Source organism: Echinops telfairi, unplaced genomic scaffold (genome assembly GCF_000313985.2).
Source record: "Echinops telfairi isolate 266 unplaced genomic scaffold, ASM31398v2 ScPeMD7_7465;HRSCAF=8503, whole genome shotgun sequence".
In the NCBI taxonomy this organism is placed as follows: Eukaryota; Metazoa; Chordata; class Mammalia; order Afrosoricida; family Tenrecidae; genus Echinops; species Echinops telfairi.
This window is the reverse complement of record NW_022111365.1, coordinates 6,206,245-6,211,631: the sequence shown is the minus strand read 5'-3', so window position 1 is coordinate 6,211,631 and position 5,387 is coordinate 6,206,245. Positions and strand designations below refer to the sequence as shown.

General features: G+C 47.0%; 1 protein-coding gene and 1 pseudogene across 2 annotated transcripts in view; one reads left to right on the top strand and one right to left on the bottom strand.

The window, feature by feature from the left end:
- The window catches only part of PKNOX2 (PBX/knotted 1 homeobox 2), a 173,863-nt gene that overhangs the window by 28,646 nt on the left and 139,830 nt on the right, over positions 1-5,387 (top strand). The gene's annotated exons all lie outside the window — the stretch shown is intronic.
- Positions 187-764, bottom strand: LOC105979666 (annotated as a pseudogene).

The following is a 5,387-nucleotide window of genomic DNA, read 5'->3' as shown; positions in this document are numbered from 1 at the left end:
TCAGGTAGCTGTAGCCTCAGCTCTTTGAGCCACCCCCTTGTGAGGGCTAAGAAGGCCCCAGACATAGCCTTTTAAAGACCCCAAACATGACTCTTTTTTTCATTACATAAACTTTATTGGATTGGATCAAAGCATCACAGAAAGTCTAAAGGAATCATCTGGACTGTAGCCGGACACCTCTAGAGCTTACTCATCAGCCTGCTGAACTATTTCTTTTTCAGAAACATAGAGACCATCCCAAAACTCTCGGATATCCTTGTTTTTAACTGTGGTGGCTTGCTGAATTAAAGCAGCTGAATTTGATACCAGCTCAATGTCGTTTCCTTCAAGAATTAACTCATCTTTCTGGGCTTGAAAAGGGGAACAGGCAACACCTGTCCTCATGCGAGCCCTCCGGATGTATTTTTCACCCAAGAAATTGCGATTTCCACAAGAGACCCATTCTCCTGAATAACCACGTTGATGGGGAAGTGGGCACACACAGACCTCATCTTGTATCGGACACCCAGCGTCACTCCCTTGATCACGTTCTGCACGTGACTACAGATAGTGCGGACAGTAGCCAGCTCCTGTCTATTTCCCCACCATTTGTCAACTCGAAGCCTCTTCTTCTTCTTCCCGAGGAGGCTGAGTTCTACATTGATGTGATTGAAGTCCCTGCGCAGGGTTCCTCTGGGGCACTTCACGATGACCGTGTGCCCCTTCAGGGAAATGTCCACCTTCTCTGGAATGTCGACAGTCTGGTTGCTGAGAATGGTCTTCATCTCGCAGAAATGCGGCCCACACATGATGTTTTGATGGTTGGCATTGCATTTGGTAACACACCAGGTTCACACCCTGGTTTGGTAACTCTGACATGAGCAATTTGGATTTGAAGATCAAAACCCTAGGATGTGGGACCTACAACTGTTGCCTAAAGCACATAGTCAAAGTCCTGTCCTCCACCTAACCCTGCTTTATATCAGGCAAATGGAGCCAAATCCATTGGTACAAGTTAGAAATAGAGTTTTCTTTTGAGTGTTATGGAAAGCTATCTGCTTAGTTCCAGACCCTGCTAGTCACTGGTCATGAGAGTCCTTTTGTCTAGTCCTTTTCTGTCTACTGGAAGACAATTCCTTCAGGACGCCAGGTATAGTTTTCTACCCAGAAAACAAGCCAGTGCTAGCTCAAAGAGCAACCCCGGTGGTGTCGTGCTTTACCTGTTGATCTGCTAATCACAGGGTCAGCAATTCGAAACCACTAACTGCTGCACAGAAGAAGGATGAGGCTCTCTACTCCCATGAAAAATTACAATTTCAGAAACCCACAGGGCAATTCTTTCCTGTGCTGTAGGCTCACCAGGAGTCAGGATTAGCTAGATGGCAGTGGGGGCTCTCTAAGACCTTCAACCCCCTCCCTTTGGCCTCAGTTTTCCTCCCTCAACTCAATCAGGCAGTCCCCCACATTCCTTTGTTTGCAATTCCTACAGAAGACCCAATTACTACACAGAGGCCGTCTCCTCCCTGCTATTCTCCATCACCTCTCCCTACACAGAAGCTTGACCCAGCTTTCTAAAGGAGGCTCCTATGATCCTTAGGATGAATCAGTCTTGGGTTTTGCTCCGCTATATGCACCTCCTCTCCAACTTGGCTCTTTTGAAACTCAGAGCCTGTGCTTGGGAAGAAGACCCCATTCTCTGACCTTTAATTCCACACACTACTTTTTCTCTACGCTAGCTTCCCACGTCAGTATTAATTCAACAATTACTTATAATGAGAAATGCACCCAGCCAGAACAGTCATTCATTCCCATTTGACAAATGTGCAATGCATGCCTACTATGTGCCCGTGGGAGGTCATTTTCAATGTTTCACCAGCTGCCTTCTTTGCCCTCCCTCTATTGTCCCCCATCCATTAGCATTTCAAACAGCCTTCATCCCAGGGAGGACCTGTGCCTGGTGAGAAGACTAGCCAAGATGCAGACACAGGGTAGGGCTTTGGTTCACATTTGGTCCTCTAAGGCACTGTCAGTCCATTGCTGGCTCATAGCAGCCTTTTGGGACAGGGTGGAACTGCCCCCCTGAGTTTCCAAGACTGTAACTGTTTCCTGGGGTAGAAAGCCCCGACTTTCCCCAGAGGAGCTCCTGGTGGTTTCAGACTGCTGACTTTGTGGCTCCCAGCCCACCAAATAACCACTATGCCATCAGGGCTTCCTATGAGCACAGAGTAGCTGCTTCTTACATTCTTCTTATTCCTCCCTGGCCCAACCCCAGAAGTTACCGGATGGCTCACTTGGTCACCTTTCAGTGTCTGATAGGGGCCACTTTGGACTACTCTGTCTCTGAAAGTGCAAGGACCACTGCCATGGAGTCCACTCTGACTCACAGCGACCCTGCGGACAGAACAGAACTGCCCAGCGACTACCCAAGACTGCACATCTTTACAGGAGCCAAAAAGTCTCATCTGTCGGCCATGGAATGGGTTTGAATTGCTGCCCTTATGGCTGGCAACCCAGTGAGGAAGCCACTACATCACCAGAGCTTCTTGGGAAAGTACAGAAGTCTGGGTAATGCATGGCCTTTGCACCCATGCCCTCCTCTTCATTCCTGTCCCACATCGCTGCGTGTTAAGTTGAACACGTTCCCACTTGTATTCGGCAGCCTCTGTCCCTGTCTATAGCTCTCTGTGATGACGCCAGAGCTGAGCGACGCATGTCCACCATTCTGCTGCATTGAAACTCCTAGGCATCCTCACTTTGTTCAGGTATTCAGATTCCAGAAGGACAGAAGGAGCTGGGGAAACACTGAAAGAGGAACCTAGGGAGGAGACTGAGCGCTTGGAAGGCTGTCTTTCCTCAGGAGCAGACTTATCTGGCTTCTGCTCAGCCAGTGGTGAGGGCCCCTGCATATTGATTAAGAATCAAGAACTTTGGCTCTGTTCATTTTGCAACTGGATGCAGATCTCCAAGCCTCATAGAAGGCCTTGTCACCTGAAATGCAGGTATTTTACCCTGGAGCAGCACAGCCAACTTACTCAATCCCAGTTAGAAGAAGAAATAAACTTTTTAATTAGAAGATGAATAGCGGTGAGGAGACCAACAGCAGTAGAGTCTATCTTTGTGGTTCTTGTTCAAAATCAGACTACATAAAGAATATATACTTGGGACGTCCCCCAAAGGGGGAGTCATGAATAGAGGTTTTCCATGTACTCAAGTGTCAGAGTAACCTTGTGGAACAACTGCTGATCATATGCAAGCAAATGGAGCAATGCGTTTCTCTAAGTCATAGGGTAGTCTTGGGATGTGTTTGTTTACTAACTAAATCAGTGGTTCTCAACCTTCCTAATGCCGTGACCCTTTAATACAGTTCCTCATGTTGTGGTGACCCCCCGCCAACCATAAAATTATTTTTGTTGCTACTTCATAACTATAATTTTGCTACTGTTATACATCGGGCAACCCCTATGAAAGGGTTGTTCGACCCCCAAAGGGATTGCAACCTACAAGTTGAGAACCACTGACTTGGATAGTAGAACCTAACTTTTAATCCCTAACAAGTAAATATAAGCACACTCTCAGGTTTATCTGGCCCCTCTAGGTGGCATCTACACCCAACCTACTCGTCTTTGAGCAACTTCTAGAAATTCCATAAAGGTTGCATTAAGTAAAGTACCTTAGGCTAACTGCCTTTAGTAGGGGGATATTCCCGCCCCCCCCCCACTACATTAAGTAAAATAACTTACGTTACAGTATGAGGAACAGAGGTGAGGGGTGGGGGCAGGTAGGAGGGTGGAGATTCCCGGTACTAAGCAAGTGGTAGATACAAAAGCCTACATCCCCATACTTTGGCTCAGGAACAGATTAGGTTAGAGCAAGAGGTCAGAAATGGGCACAGCTGGCAGCTGCTGTTTCCTTCATTCCCTTTATCCCACCCCTGATTGGGCTGCCCAGCAGCCGGGAGAAGTTTGGGGTTGGGGGATTAGGAGTAGAGCTGCAGCAGCGACTTGCACTGCCCATGAATACTAACCAGGTGGGTATATATAGTCAAGGAGAGGAGCCTAATATAATGTTCAATCTACAGGTAGATGAACAAATCCCAGCTGCTAAGAGGGTGTTAGAACCTGAACTATACCAGAAGGTGTTCAGTGTTATGCTTTACTCTTCAAATCACCTCCAGCCCCTCATGGGAGGAAAGCAGGTTCGTGTGCTCTAGCGAGGACATCAAAGCAGAATGGCATTCAGACATCTTTCCAAGGCACTCCATTCTGAGGACCCATCAGGGCAAAAAGAGGAGCTGATACCAAGGTCTCAATAGAAAGTAAATGTGTAGCAAATAATGATGGCAACCTAAGTACAAATATGCTTGATACAGTTGATGTATGGATTGTTCTAAGAGCTGTAAGAGCCCCCAATAAAACAATCTTTTAATTAAAAAGAGAGAAAGACTATATTCATGTTCACAGCAAAGGACTATTTGTTCCAGGGAAGGCACACAGATCTAGGCCAGAGGTCTACAAGTGAGACGTCTGACTAGAAGCGCCAAGGTCTATAGTGACGTGACAGGCCAATGTCATGGTGGCATTGTGGCCCTGGCTAGGTTGCTAGGCTACCTAGCATTACCCTCGGCTTTCCTTGAGCAGAACCGGTTTTGAAGAAACTGCGGACAAAAAGGCATTGGGGCAGATATGAAATGCTTGTGATGGAGGAGATGCTGGGTTCACCAGAACAAAGGCTTCTGAGCTGCTAGGTAGGGGGACTCTACAGAGAGTTGGTCTAACTTTGGGAAGTCCTTCTCATTCCGCAGGCTTCCGAAGAGCTCTCGGAGGAAGGACTCTTCCCCGTGCGCCGAGTCCTTTGAGTTTTGTTGTGAGACCCTTCCCCTGTTCCTGCTTTTATCTGTTCTTTCCAAAAGCTGATCCCGGCTTCTCAGGGGACGATCTGCTTCATTTTCTTCCTCATTTTCATTATCCCAGAGAAGTAGCAGCTCTCAGTGTCTTCGGGAAAGTAATAATTAATAGGAACGCAGCCCATGATATTAAGCCCTCTCGTCCCAAATGGGATTATCCCCTCCTCATTTCTTCAGCTCTAATATCACTGTTCTTGGACCCTGTGCATCTTGGTTCCTCAAAGCCAGGACAGCTGAGCACACCTCTGTCTAACTCCTCAAAAACCTAACTTCTTCCACAGGCAAGAAACGCAGTCTGACAAGAAGCCACCAAATGAAAACAGGAAGCACACAGTCCTTCCTCTGAGACCCACACGATCAGTTTAATAATGCTCCCTTTGAGCTACGGGCGAGCTATGCCGAATGTAATCTATTCCAATGCACAGGAGAATCTCACTTTGGAAAATTAGGAATCTGCATTAAAAAATTACCAAGCCCCGGACCTTCTTTATAATAAATTAGAATT